The following is a 14,713-nucleotide window of genomic DNA, read 5'->3' as shown; positions in this document are numbered from 1 at the left end:
CGTGGTAGATAAAAACATTTTTGTGTTTATGCACGCTGATGTGCTTTGAACGCAGCCCCCCCCCTCATCATTTAGATTACCACCGCCCATTGCACAAAAGCGTACCGGGCGCTCCCCACGAAAAAACATGATTTTTTTTTTTTTTTTTGCCCCGCGGGGCCCTTTTAAAGCCTCCACATCAAACCTAGAGGGTGAGGGAGGATCTACTATGCTCCCTTATGGTCATTTCCCCCTTTCTTTTGGCCTCCTCTTGTCTCTCGATCCTACCGAGAGACAAGATGGCGGCCGCTCCGGACTGTTTAGAATGTTGACAGACACCGGAGAGCCAATCAGCTTCGCTTCGCGAAGTTCCGTTACGCGTCAAGTGCGCGAACCGGAGCGCTACCCGGAGCGCTGTTACAGATATATATATTTTTTTGAACATTAATTTATCAAAATCCACTGGGGCACATATATTGAGACCTAGCAAAGGCACATCGGGCTAACAGTCCCTAAAATTTTGCCAAGTTTCATGCAAATCCATTCAGCCGTTCGGGCTAAAAGTGAGGCCAACCGCCCTATGGAAATTAACATGGGAAAAACGCGTTTTGGGACCCCCCTTTTTTCTCGGCCCCCTCTTTTTTCTCGCCCCCCCTTGACGAACCCCCCCCATATTTTCAGGGGCTGCTCAGAAACAAAATGTTCCATTTTCCTGAAAATTTCAGCCAATTCCGTCCACAAACGCCAAAGTTATTAGACATAGAATTTTCAAAAATCCCATAGAGAAAAAATCCTAACTATATATACCTACTGGCGACCGCCAGTAGGTAATATATATATATATATATATATTTACGCCCCAAGTTCCACAGTTCATTGGGAAGCACTCTCGGGTGGGTGCGGAGATGCGGCTTGTGGAACCGCCTAAAATTGTAGCTCCTTCCCCCTCCTCAAAGGAAAAGTCCGCACTCTTTAGGACGCTTGACACTGCTTTATTTTTGTGCAAACGTTGTTTGTCGTTTGCACAAAACTAAAGCAGTGTCAAGCGTCCTAAAGAGTGCGGACTTTTCCTTGGAGGAGGGGGAAGGAGCTACAATATATATATATATATATATATATATATATATATATATATATATATATATGTATATATATGTATATATAATATTATAATTTCGGGAGGTTGTTATAGTTAGGACCATGTTTCCATATGAAAATCATGTAATTGCCCCGGTGATTTTAGCTGTGCATGGAAGGTTTTTGGGTGACCCGTGAGGCTGAACTGCCAGGCCACATCCTCCCTGTACCAGAAACAAGCATCCTGGTACTAGTTTTGTGGTTTCACCCCTCATCAGCCAGGCTAGCTTGACTCCAGTGGCAAGTGGCATGGAGAGCACAGGATCCACGTCTGGGCATACCAGTCCGAATCGGGTTGACAAATGCAACAAGAACAATTGATCAACAGAATGTTGAACAATGTCAAACATTCATCCCAGTACAGATATGTGGGCCTAAATCCATCATAGGTATAGTTATATCAAGTAGCTATAACTTGTGCCCTAAGGTAACTATAACTCACTCCCCAGCCATGCACAGTTTTCTCAGCATAGAAGATATCATGACTTATATAATATGTGGGCTAATTAGCACTTCGTGGTGTAATTACTTTAATATTGGCAAGCTGCGCGAGAGGAAAAATTCTACTCCGTGTCACTACGCCTTGTATGATGGATTATCGTCAAGATGAGTGTCATAAAGTACAGTTTAAGAGGAGAGTGTCATAGAGTGGAGTACCATGTTATATAGTGGAGTGGTGTAATGTGGAAAGAAGTTGACAATGGGATAGAGTGGATGGGCATCGAATGGAGTAGAATGTCATAGACTGGCATATAGTGTTGTACACTGTTATTGAATAGAGTTGCATACAGTGGAGTAGAGTGTCAGACAGTGGAGCGGCGTAGAGCGGAGTATAGTTCTGTGGCATAAAGTGGGATAGAGTGGAGTAAATGGGAGTGGTGTACATTGGAGTGGGGTAGCGTAGGGTGGAGTAATGTGTCATAGACTGGTGTGCTACAGACTACAGAGGCGTGGAGTGCAGTAGAGTGGAAAGGAGAGGTGTAACATACAGTCAAGTAAAGTATCATAATATTGGCATACCATGTTGTACAGTAGAATGTAGTGGGGTGAAATACAGTATTGGAAAGTGTTGTAGACTATAGTAGAGTAGAGTGGCATACAGTCTAGTTGATATTTGCAGAGTGGAGTTTTGTAAAGTAAAACGCAGTGTTGTAGAGTGTGGCACAGTGGATTGGCATACAGGGTTATACAGTACAATGGCATTGAGTGGCATAGAGTAGGGTGGTGTACAATGGAGCAGTAAAGTAGAGTGGAGTACTGTGTCAAAGTAGAGTGGAGTAAAGTGTGATACAGTAGAATCCAAAGAGTTGCTTGAGTGTCATATAGTGGACTAGAGAATTGTAGAGTAGAGTGTTGTACAATGACATACAGTATAGTACAGTGTTAATGGTGGAGTGAAGGGGTGAAGAAAGTGTCAGAGAGTGGCATACAGTGTAGTAGAGTGTTGTTGAGTGGAGCTGCATAGACTACAGTAGTGTGTGAAACAGTGTCACTGCTTAGACTGGATTGTTGTATAGTCGTGTAGAGTGAGGTAAAGTGTTGTACAGTGGAGTAGAGTTGAGTTGAGTGATGTAATGTAGTGTGGAGTAAAGTATAGCAGAGTGTATTGGGGTGTCGTAGAGTAAAGTGCCATGGAGTGGAGTGGAGTAGCATTGCGTTGGTAGTAAACTGTTAAAAATTGGAGCGGGATCTGGTACAGTAGAGTGCAGTGCTGTGTCATATATAAAAGTGTTGTATAGTGGAACAGAGCATTGTATATAGGAGTGTGCGGTCATAGATGGGTGTATACATTTGGACAGCGGATTATACAGGGATAGATTGGGTCGGAGACTACCATGAAATGTGGTAAACCTTTATAGATTGGAGTCATATAGAGTTGAGGAAAGTGTCATACAATGGAGTAGAGAAGAGCGGAACGGCATACACCATATTGACATACAGTGGATTACCGTAAAGCGGAGTAGCATTTAATTGAATAGCATACATTAGAATACTGCACAGTGGAGTGCAGATGAGTGGAGTGGCAGAGAGTGGAAGTGCGTAGTGTGGAGTGGTGTACCATGGAGTGATGTACGGTGGAGTTGGGTACATTAGATTAACATAGAGTGGTCTGGCATACATTGAAGTGGTGTAGCATACAGTTGAGGAAACTGTTAACAACTGGAGTTGCATCTCATACAGTACAGTAGAGTGCTGTGTAGTAGAGTGTTGGAAACTGCCGTAGAGTGGAGTAGAGTCTAGTAGAGTAGCATAGAGTGTAATAGAGTTTTGTAGAGTGGAGTTGTATTGAGTGGAGGAGAGTACAATGGAGTTGAGTATAGTGGAGCATCGTACAGTGGAGTGGAATAAAGTGGAATAGGGTAAAGTAGAGTAGCGCAGTGAAGTGGCATCGAACGTAAAAGTGTATAGTTTAGTAGCATACAGTGGAGTGGCATAAAGTGTAATAGTAGAGTGTCATACAGTCCAGTGGCACACAGTGTGACTGCTTAGAGTGTATTGATGTATAGTAGTGTACAGTGAGGTAAAGTGTTGTACAGTGGAGTAGAGTTGAGTTGAGTGATGTAATGAAGTGTGGAGTAAAGTATAGCAGAGTGTATTAATGTGTTATAGAGTAGAGGGCATGGAGTGGAGTGTAGTGGCATTGCGTTGGTAGTAATCTGTTAAAAATAGGAGTGGGGTCTGATACAGTCGAGTGGAGTGCTGTGTCATATATAAAAGTGTATACTGGAACAGACTATTCTACATGGGAGTGTACTGTCATAGAGTGGTGTATAAAGTTGGACAGTGGATTATACGGGGATAGATTGGGTCGGAGAGTTCAATGAAGTGTGGTAAACTTTTATAAAGTGGAGTCATATAGAGTGGAGGACAGTGTCATACAATGGAGTGGAGAAGAGTGGAATGGCATACAGTATTTTGGCTTAGAGTGGATTATTGTAAAGCGGAATATCATACAGTTGAATAGCGTACAGTGGAATACTGCACAGTGGAGTGAAGACAAGTGCTGTGGCAGAGAGTGGAAGAGCTTAGTGTGGAGTGGTGTACCATGAAGTGATGTACAGTGGAATACAGTACAGTGTATTAGCATAGAGTGGGCTGGCATACATTGAAGTGGTGTAGTATAGAGTTGAGGAACCTATTGACAACTGGAGTTGCATCTCACACAGCACAGTGGAGTATTGTGTAGTACAGTGTTGGAAACTGCCATAGAGTGGAGTAGAGTCTAGTACAGTAGCATAGAGTGTAATAGAGATTTGTAGAGTGGAGTTGTATAGAGTGGAGGAGAGTTCAGTGGAGTTGAGTATAGTGGAAAGGGTAGAGTAGAGTAGAGTAGACTGGAGTGGCATACAGTGAAGTGGTACAAAAGGGGGTGGGGATGGACAGAGCATCTGAATCAATCAAACACTCACACCCAGTCAAAAGATCTGGGTTTAATCCATCACCGTTCTTTAGCCCACTCTGCCACCCCAGTTCAGACATGGCTATATGCAAATCAGTCTGACCCTGTGCCTCATGGGAACAGTCCAGCCCGAACTGCCAAGCCATGTCTTCCCTGGACCGGACACAAGCTTCCGAGGACCGGTTTCTGGCATTCCAGCCGTCTTCAGCCCGGCTTGCTTGAATCCAGTGGCAAAGTGAGCAAGGGACTCACGTCTGAGCATACCCTGCCACACTTATGGCGGCCAAAAGCGGTACAAAAGGGGGTGGTGATGGACAGAGCATCTGAATCAATCAAACACTCACACCCAGTCAAAAGATCTGGGTTTAATCCATCACCGTTCTTTAGCCCACTCTGCCACCCCAGTTCAGACATGGCTATATGCAAATCAGTCTGACCCTGTGCCTCATGGGAACAGTCCTGCCCGAACTGCCAAGCCATGTCTTCCCTGGACCAGAAACAAGCTTCCGAGGACCGGTTTCTGGCATTCCAGCCGTCTTCAGCCCGGCTTGCTTGAATCCAGTGGCAAAGTGAGCAAGGGACTCATGTCTGAGCATACCCTGCCACACTTATGGCGGCCAAAAGCGGTACAAAAGGGGGTGGTGATGGACAGAGCATCTGAATCAATCAAACACTCACACCCAGTCAAAAGATCTGGGTTTAATCCATCACCGTTCTTTAGCCCACTCTGCCACCCCAGTTCAGACATGGCTATATGCAAATCAGTCTGACCCTGTGCCTCATGGGAACAGTCCAGCCCGAACTGCCAAGCCATGTCTTCCCTGGACCGGAAACAAGCTTCCGAGGACCGGTTTCTGGCATTCCAGCCGTCTTCAGCTGGACTGTAACAGAGTAAAGTGTAGTAACGTACAGAGGAGTGGTGTAAAGTGTAAAAGTGGAGTGGCATACAGTCCATTGGCACACCTGAAAGTGGCATTCAGTGGAGTGGCATCCAATGGAATAGCATACAATAGAGTGGGTTAGAGTTGAGTGGCATATAACGGAGTGGCGCAGAGTGGAGTAGAATACAGTGGAGTGGCATAGAGTGGAATAGCACATACTGGAGTAGTGTATAGAGGAGTGGCATACAGTGGAATGGCGTATTCTGAAGAGGCATAGAGTGGAGTTGCATACAGTGTACTAGCATGGAGTGCACTGGCATAGAAGGGGGGTAGTGTGCAGTGTGTAATTGCGTAGAGTGGAGTGGCATAGAGCGTAGTCACAGTCAAAGATGCTCCTCATGGAACTGGGCCTCTTTGGGGTGGAGCACAAAGGCTGGAGGACCTGTCCAGCCCAGAAAATGCATATGAAGAAGAAAACTAGTTGGTCAGTGGGGAAAAGGTGAAAAGGAGCTGGTTTATTCACCACACCAGATGCATTTAGGCCCAGCTGTTACTTGATCATATGGCCCTATGATACATACAATGCTTAATTACAATCACTCGACATCAAAGACAGACAACATAAGTGCAAAAATGGCACCATCTTAGAAAGGAGTATACAATCAAATCAGTGCAACAATTGCAGCATTGTGGGCATAAAAACGCAAAATTCAAATTGAACATACAGACTCTAAAAGGTGAAAACACAGAAATATTCATGTATACATATGCATCTTTCCATAATTTGAGTCTGTGGGATACATAGGTACCTGAGTACAGGAGCCAGTCGGCAAAAAGTGCGTCAGGTTATAGCAACATAATGAGGTAGGGCCTGAACTTGCCTAAGCTAGGAATGTGCTGTCATCATGTCCCAGTGGGCACTTAATATGTGTACCTAAAGTACTGTTCTGTGTACTGCAACAAATACTACCTAAGTGGGCCAACTAGAGTGGTCATCTACAGTCGGGTATGATGTGATTGTTTCTTTTTGATCCTATAATGAGCTTAGCAGCAGAATTAAGGGAGGCCCTTAGTGGCACCAGCTTAGCTCTGGGTAGACCATATAAGGTTGCTCTTCTATAGTCCAAACTGGGAATCACAAGAACTTGAACAGCTGACTTCAGGTCATCCGGGAATCGGAAAGGTTCTATTTTTCTTACGATGTTCATGTGGAAGTTTGCTTCTTTGATGGCAGAGCTGGCATGCTCCCCCATGTTCAGATTCTTGTCCAGTGTTATTCCCAGAGAAGTTCTTGACTCAATATTAGGTGGTCCGCAATTCAGCACTGTTAGTTGTTTCATCCATTCTTAGATATCTGGTGCATGTTTGGGTGGGGTAATTAGCAGAAATTCTGTTTTGGGAGTGAGTGGTTTGAGGTTGTTACCAGTCAACCAGTTTTTTTGGGGGGGGAGTTGAGTTTAGAGATCAAATATCTTTGGGGGAATACACTTTTAAGTATAAGTTTGTGTCATCTGTGTCCATCAGCTGTTTAGTTAGAGGTTCCATGAATAAGTTCAGAAAGTGGGTGAGAATGAAGACCCCTGAGGGATCCCTAATGTGACCTGTGAGGGGTTGGATAGGGACATGTTGACCTTGATTCTTTGAGTTGTGTTCTGGAGAAAAGAGGCAAACCAATTAAGAAAGGTCTCCGAATGTCCCTCTAGGAGCATACAGCTAGATTCATCAAGCTCAATTGCGCTCGCAAAGGGCCAGATTCTGAGAATCTGGCCCTTTGCGAGTGCAATTTTTGCATTTGGGATTCATCATCCCAAATGCAAAATTCGCTAATAAAGAATTCGCACATTTGCGAGGAATTGCATTTAAGGAATCTCTATTTGAGATTCCTTAAATGCAATTCATTAACCATTTTTTCATTGCCAATTCGCAATTTTTGGTCGCTATTTACCACGAAGTCTGACTTCGAGGTAAATAGCGACAAAAATAGAAAAAAGCACTTTAGTGCATTTTTCTCACTTGCATGTTACACACACACATGTCCATTGGATATGTGTGTGTGCAAGACCTGTGTAAATTTGCATATCAGGGGTGCTAGAGGGTGTCCTTTGGACACCCCTGGCACCCTTGAATTCGCATCCTTTTTTGCGATTAGCTAATTGCTAATCGCAAATAAGGAATAACTCCCCATTCATTCCTATGGGCCTGTAGGCCCATAGGAATGAATGGGAAGTTATTCCTTCTTTGCCATTAGCAATTAGCTAATCGCAAATAAGGAAGCTGTAGGAATCGCAATAAATATTGCGATTCCCACATGATTCCCATTTTGCGAGTCTGTAATAGCGATTCCTTATGAATCGCTATTATAGACTTGCAAAACGGGTCTTTGATGAATCTAGCAGATAGTGTTTGAGCGCCAATTCAATGCTGTTGCCATGGTGGAAGCCCGATTGGAATTGATCTAGGAGGCTGAATTGGTCAATGTGGTTCCATAGTTGAACATGTACATTTCTTAAGGAGCTTTGATAGTCTCAGAATCATAGCGATTGGATGTAAGGCATTTGGGTCTGAGAGGTCCGCTGTTGTTTCTTTTAAAATGGGGGTAACCTGCCTTGCTTTAAGGCAATCATGGATTGAACCTTGAAGTAGTGAGGCATGAACTGTTTTAGTCCAGAGAGGAAGTAAGGACACTTTGATCTCATTAAAGGCATTCATTGGTAAGGAGTTGATAAAGTGGTTTGAAGGCTTTTGAGGATGGCACTTTCATAAAAAGTTTTGAACATGCTCCAACAAGTGTTGTTTTGGGAGTGTGAGGTGTGCTACCTGCTGTCTCAGCAATCTGGGGCATGGGGGTGCTATAATGGGTGTGAGAGGAAGTTGCTCTGTAGCTGACCACAAGATATTTTCGATAATGCTTGTCTTTTTCATGAAGAAGGCGGCAAAGTCACCAGAATTTGCCTGAGGTTTAGATTCTGTGGGGTAAGTATTGGGTTGCTTATTGTATTGTAGAAATGGAAAAAGATATAACCAGGCCTTCTCAGGCAGGGCCCCGAGAATTTGGAACACACAAAGAAGTAAAAAGGTTACTAAATGGACACATTTATGTCGTAGAACGCAGGATCTATACTCCAGGGCAGAATTTTACCCCTTAGTATTGCACCCATGCCTATTTCTCACAGACTATATGCGTATTCTGTTTTACTGGTTTGTGTCTAACTGGGACCTGTCCTTTTCTCTCTAGAGACTTTACCTTACCATCTTCCCTCCTTAAAATAGTTTGGTATATTTATACATGTCGCCTTCATCATTTTAACGCAGGATGTTACCCGCAAGGGTAATGTTAGCGCTATATAAAACTTTCTAAATAAATAAATATAAAGCTCAAGAAGAAATGATAGGAGGCAAATTGGTATATGACTGACAATGACTCTGAAACCCTTCCAAGATAACTCCCATTTTAGTGTTTGCTCCACTTTCAATTGCACTGTACATCGCACCTGAGCCCCTTGGTCCCAATTTAAAATCCAAACCTACCCCCAGTATTTAAATGTCTACCAGCAAAGCCACCCAGAAAGGCATGGTAACAGCACACAACCACTGGAATGCCTCTCAGCTGGGCCACCGAATGTTGTCACTGGCTTCCATTGTGCCCAGTAAGCGATTGAGGCATGCAGTATATTGAGGTTCATATGCGGGGGATCGGGACATTTCTCAGGTGTTTCTGTGTTGCTGGTCTCGAATTGCTTGTTCTCTCTAAGACGGCTGTAATGCCAGAAACCGGTCCCCGGAAGCTTGTTTCCTTTCCAGTAAAGAATTGGCTTGGTAGTTTGGTCTGCCCTGTTCCCATGATGCACTGGGCCAGGGACAGACTAATTTGCATGTAGCCAGGTTCTGAACTGGGATGGTGCAGTGAGCTAAAAAACGGTGATGGATCAAGCCCTGATCTTTTGACTGGGTAGGAGTGTTCTGCTTAATTCAGATACTCTGTCCATCACCACCCCCCTTTTTTAATAGTTTTGGCCACCACATGCGTGGAAGGGTATGCTCAGATGTGAGTCCCTTGCTCACTGCACCATCAGGATTCAAGCAAGCCAGGCCGAAGACGGCTGTAATGCCAGAAACCGGTCCCCGGAAGCTTGTTTCCTTTCCAGTAAAGAATTGGCTTGGTAGTTTGGTCTGCCCTGTTCCCATGATGCACTGGGCCAGGGACAGACTAATTTGCATGTAGCCAGGTTCTGAACTGGGATGGTGCAGTGAGCTAAAAAACGGTGATGGATCAAGCCCTGATCTTTTGACTGGGTAGGAGTGTTCTGCTTAATTCAGATACTCTGTCCATCACCACCCCCCTTTTTGAATCGTTTTGGCCACCACAAGCGTGGAAGGGTATGCTCAGATGTGAGTCCCTTGCTCACTGCACCATCAGGATTCAAGCAAGCCGGGCCGAAGACGGCTGTAATGCCAGAAACCGGTCCCCGGAAGCTTGTTTCCTTTCCAGTAAAGAATTGGCTTGGTAGTTTGGTCTGCCCTGTTCCCATGATGCACTGGGCCAGGGACAGACTAATTTGCATGTAGCCAGGTTCTGAACTGGGATGGTGCAGTGAGCTAAAAAACGGTGATGGATCAAGCCCTGATCTTTTGACTGGGTAGGAGTGTTCTGCTTAATTCAGATACTCTCTCCATCACCACCCCCCTTTTTGAATCGTTTTGGCCACCACAAGCGTGGATGGGTATGCTCAGATGTGAGTCCCTTGCTCACTGCACCATCAGGATTCAAGCAAGCCGGGCCGAAGACGGCTGTAATGCCAGAAACCGGTCCCCGGAAGCTTGTTTCCTTTCCAGTAAAGAATTGGCTTGGTAGTTTGGTCTGCCCTGTTCCCATGATGCACTGGGCCAGGGACAGACTAATTTGCATGTAGCCAGGTTCTGAACTGGGATGGTGCAGTGAGCTAAAAAACGGTGATGGATCAAGCCCTGATCTTTTGACTGGGTAGGAGTGTTCTGCTTAATTCAGATACTCTGTCCATCACCACCCCCCTTTTTGAATCGTTTTGGCCACCACAAGCGTGGAAGGGTATGCTCAGATGTGAGTCCCTTGCTCACTGCACCATTAGGATTCAAGCAAGCCGGGCCGAAGACGGCTGTAATGCCAGAAACCGGTCCCCGGAAGCGTGTTTCCTTTCCAGTAAAGAATTGGCTTGGTAGTTTGGTCTGCCCTGTTCCCATGATGCACTGGGCCAGGGACAGACTAATTTGCATGTAGCCAGGTTCTGAACTGGGATGGTGCAGTGAGCTAAAAAACGGTGATGGATCAAGCCCTGATCTTTTGACTGGGTAGGAGTGTTCTGCTTAATTCAGATACTCTGTCCATCACCACCCCCCTTTTTTAATCGTTTTGGCCACCACATGCGTGGAAGGGTATGCTCAGATGTGAGTCCCTTGCTCACTGCACCATCAGGATTCAAGCAAGCCGGGCCGAAGATGGCTGTAATGCCAGAAACCGGTCCCCGGAAGCTTGTTTCCTTTCCAGTAAAGAATTGGCTTGGTAGTTTGGTCTGCCCTGTTCCCATGATGCACTGGGCCAGGGACAGACTAATTTGCATGTAGCCAGGTTCTGAACTGGGATGGTGCAGTGAGCTAAAAAACGGTGATGGATCAAGCCCTGATCTTTTGACTGGGTAGGAGTGTTCTGCTTAATTCAGATACTCTGTCCATCACCACCCCCCTTTTTTAATCGTTTTGGCCACCACAAGCGTGGAAGGGTATGCTCAGATGTGAGTCCCTTGCTCACTGCACCATCAGGATTCAAGCAAGCCGGGCCGAAGACGGCTGTAATGCCAGAAACCGGTCCCCGGAAGCTTGTTTCCTTTCCAGTAAAGAATTGGCTTGGTAGTTTGGTCTGCCCTGTTCCCATGATGCACTGGGCCAGGGACAGACTAATTTGCATGTAGCCAGGTTCTGAACTGGGATGGTGCAGTGAGCTAAAAAACGGTGATGGATCAAGCCCTGATCTTTTGACTGGGTAGGAGTGTTCTGCTTAATTCAGATACTCTCTCCATCACCACCCCCCTTTTTGAATCGTTTTGGCCACCACAAGCGTGGAAGGGTATGCTCAGATGTGAGTCCCTTGCTCACTGCACCATCAGGATTCAAGCAAGCCGGGCCGAAGACGGCTGAAATGCCAGAAACCGGTCCCCGGAAGCTTGTTTCCTTTCCAGTAAAGAATTGGCTTGGTAGTTTGGTCTGCCCTGTTCCCATGATGCACTGGGCCAGGGACAGACTAATTTGCATGTAGCCAGGTTCTGAACTGGGATGGTGCAGTGAGCTAAAAAACGGTGATGGATCAAGCCCTGATCTTTTGACTGGGTAGGAGTGTTCTGCTTAATTCAGATACTCTGTCCATCACCACCCCCCTTTTTGAATCGTTTTGGCCACCACAAGCGTGGAAGGGTATGCTCAGATGTGAGTCCCTTGCTCACTGCACCATTAGGATTCAAGCAAGCCGGGCCGAAGACGGCTGTAATGCCAGAAACCGGTCCCCGGAAGCTTGTTTCCTTTCCAGTAAAGAATTGGCTTGGTAGTTTGGTCTGCCCTGTTCCCATGATGCACTGGGCCAGGGACAGACTATTTTGCATGTAGCCAGGTTCTGAACTGGGATGGTGCAGTGAGCTAAAAAACGGTGATGGATCAAGCCCTGATCTTTTGACTGGGTAGGAGTGTTCTGCTTAATTCAGATACTCTGTCCATCACCAACCCCCTTTTTGAATTGTTCTCTCTATTTGGCAGCTCCTTTTGTGGTGACCACTGCAATCTCCGGGCCTACTGGACCAATAGTGCACAGTACTTCTCACTGGGGCAGAAGTTAGGGATTTCAATCCAAATCCAACTCTGAAGTGGATTCAAGGTGTCCGGCCATTTCTGTGTGTCATCAGGGCAAGGAGCTATATCCATAAAATGGGTTCATACCTGTTAAACCTGACAGCCTTAGAGTGGTCCTCCACCAAACTTTTTGTCTTGCTTCTAAGTTTTTGGTGATCTCATTGTTGCTGTTCTTTGTACTCTGCACACTTTTCCACTGCTGACTAGTGCTAAAGAGCATGTGCTCACTCCTTAAAACATGGTAACACTGGCTTATCCCCAATTGGAATATTTTATTTACTTATAAGTCCCTAGTTAAGTGGTACTTCATATACATATGGCGTGTAAATTAAACTATCAATGCCCAACTAACGAAATTCATCGAAGAGAACTCCATCCTTGACCCCTCCCAAACCGGATTCTGCACCAACCACAGCACCGAGACCCCTCTACTCGCCGCCACAGATGACGTCCGCACCCTGCTTGACCAAAGCCACACCGCAACCCTGCTCCTACTTGATCTCTCCTCAGCATTCAACACCGTCTTCCTCCGCACACTCACAGACGATGCTAGAATACAGGGAACCAAAATCGAAAGGCTCTGATCCTTCCTCAGAGGCAGAACCCAAAGAATCAGACTGCCACCCTTCCTCTCTGAAACCACAGAGACCAACTGTGGTGTTCCTCAAGGATTGTCACTCAACCCTATGCTTTTCAACATCTACATGGCCCCTCACCGCCATCGTCAGAAAGCACAGAATCAATATAGTCTCCTATGCCAACGACGCCAAGCTATTCCTCTCCCTCACCAAGAATCCCATCATCACCAGACTCAGCTTCCAGGAAGGAATGATGGACGTCACATCCTGGATGAGCAGCAGCTGCTGAAGCTCAACTCAGAAAAGACTGCGGTCCTCGTCCCCAGACTCTCACTCACCGCATTGGACAACACCTGGTGGCCACCCGCCCTCGGCAGCTGGCCCACCCCAAGTACCATGCCCGGAACCTCAGCATCGCACTCGACTCCTACCTCTCCATGACCTGACAGGTCAACGCAGTCATCTCCATGAGGGGTGGGCGGAATTTGCGTAATTGCAAATCTCCGCGAAACGGTAAAAAATCTCCACGAACACGCAGAAATTCCGCGAACACCCGGAATTGCTTGTTCGCTATGCTTTTTTACTGTTCGCATTCGCTGTTTGTGTGCTTGGGGAAAATATCTCGCGAACACGAATTAGGGAACACGAACAAGCAAAAAAATTCGCAAAGTCACGGAACGCAGAATTTTGGGTAATTTTGTGATCTCCGCGGAACGCGAAATTACCCAAATTCTGCAAATTCCGCGAACGGAACGGAATTTACCGCCCAGGCCTAATCTCTAACTGCTTCAACACCCTCTGCATCCTTCACAAGACCTTCAAATGGATCCCCCCAAATCAAGAAAGACCATCACCCACTCACTCATAACCAGCAGACCGGACTACGGAAACCTTCTCTACTCCGGAATAAAAGCCTCTGCTCCGCAAACTCCAGACCATACAGAACACTGCAGCCAGACTCGTCCTTGGCAAACCTCGACAAGAACACATCACCCAACACCTGTGAGACCTCCACTGGCTCCCTGTCGAGAAGAGAGTAACCTTCAAGACACTCGCCCATGCCAACAAATCCCTCCTCAACACCGGACCCTTAATACCCCAATGAGAGAATCTCCTTCAACGTACCCAAGAGAAATCTCCGATCCGCCGACCACACCCTCGCCGAAACCCTGAGCATCCACTGAGCCAGAACAGGTGGAAGAGTCTTCTCCTACATCATGGCCAAGACCTGGATCATGCTCCTGATCGACATCAGATGCACCCCCTCTCTGCACATCTTCAGAAAGACCCTCAAGACCTGGCTCTTTGACAGACCGGAACTGCTTACCCCCCACACCTTGAGACCCTCACGGGTGAGTAGCGCACTTTACAATTCCGTTTGATTGATTGATTGATTGTTTGATAGAAATACTCTTAGTGGGCCTGCTGCACTGATCGTTCCACCCACCTAAGTCGCCCCTTTACAAAGAATTCAGGCCTGTCATTGCAGACTATGTGTGCAGTTTTTGAATTGCCATTTAAACCTGGCAAAATGAACGTTTACAGGCCCAAACCTTCCTTTTTAATACATAAAGTCACCCCTAGGGTAAGCCCCTGACAGTCTAAGGGGCAAGGTGCAGTGCAATTAAAATGTTGGACATGTAATTTTAAATGATCACATGTCTTTGTAGTGAAAACTCTAAAAATTATGTTTTTTCACGAATGCAAAGGCATACCTCTCACGTAGGATAACATTCAAGTTACCCTATTACATTTGATAAGCTGAAATTTCCAAATGGGGGCAGGAAACCAGTTCATGTTTGGTGTCTTTGGAATTGTAATGCAAAATCCGCTCTAATGGTAAAGCTGGATTTTAAATTGGAATCCTG

This window comes from Lissotriton helveticus, chromosome 7, assembly GCF_964261635.1.
Source record: "Lissotriton helveticus chromosome 7, aLisHel1.1, whole genome shotgun sequence".
NCBI lineage: Eukaryota > Metazoa > Chordata > Amphibia > Caudata > Salamandridae > Lissotriton > Lissotriton helveticus.
This window is presented reverse-complemented; position numbering follows the sequence as displayed.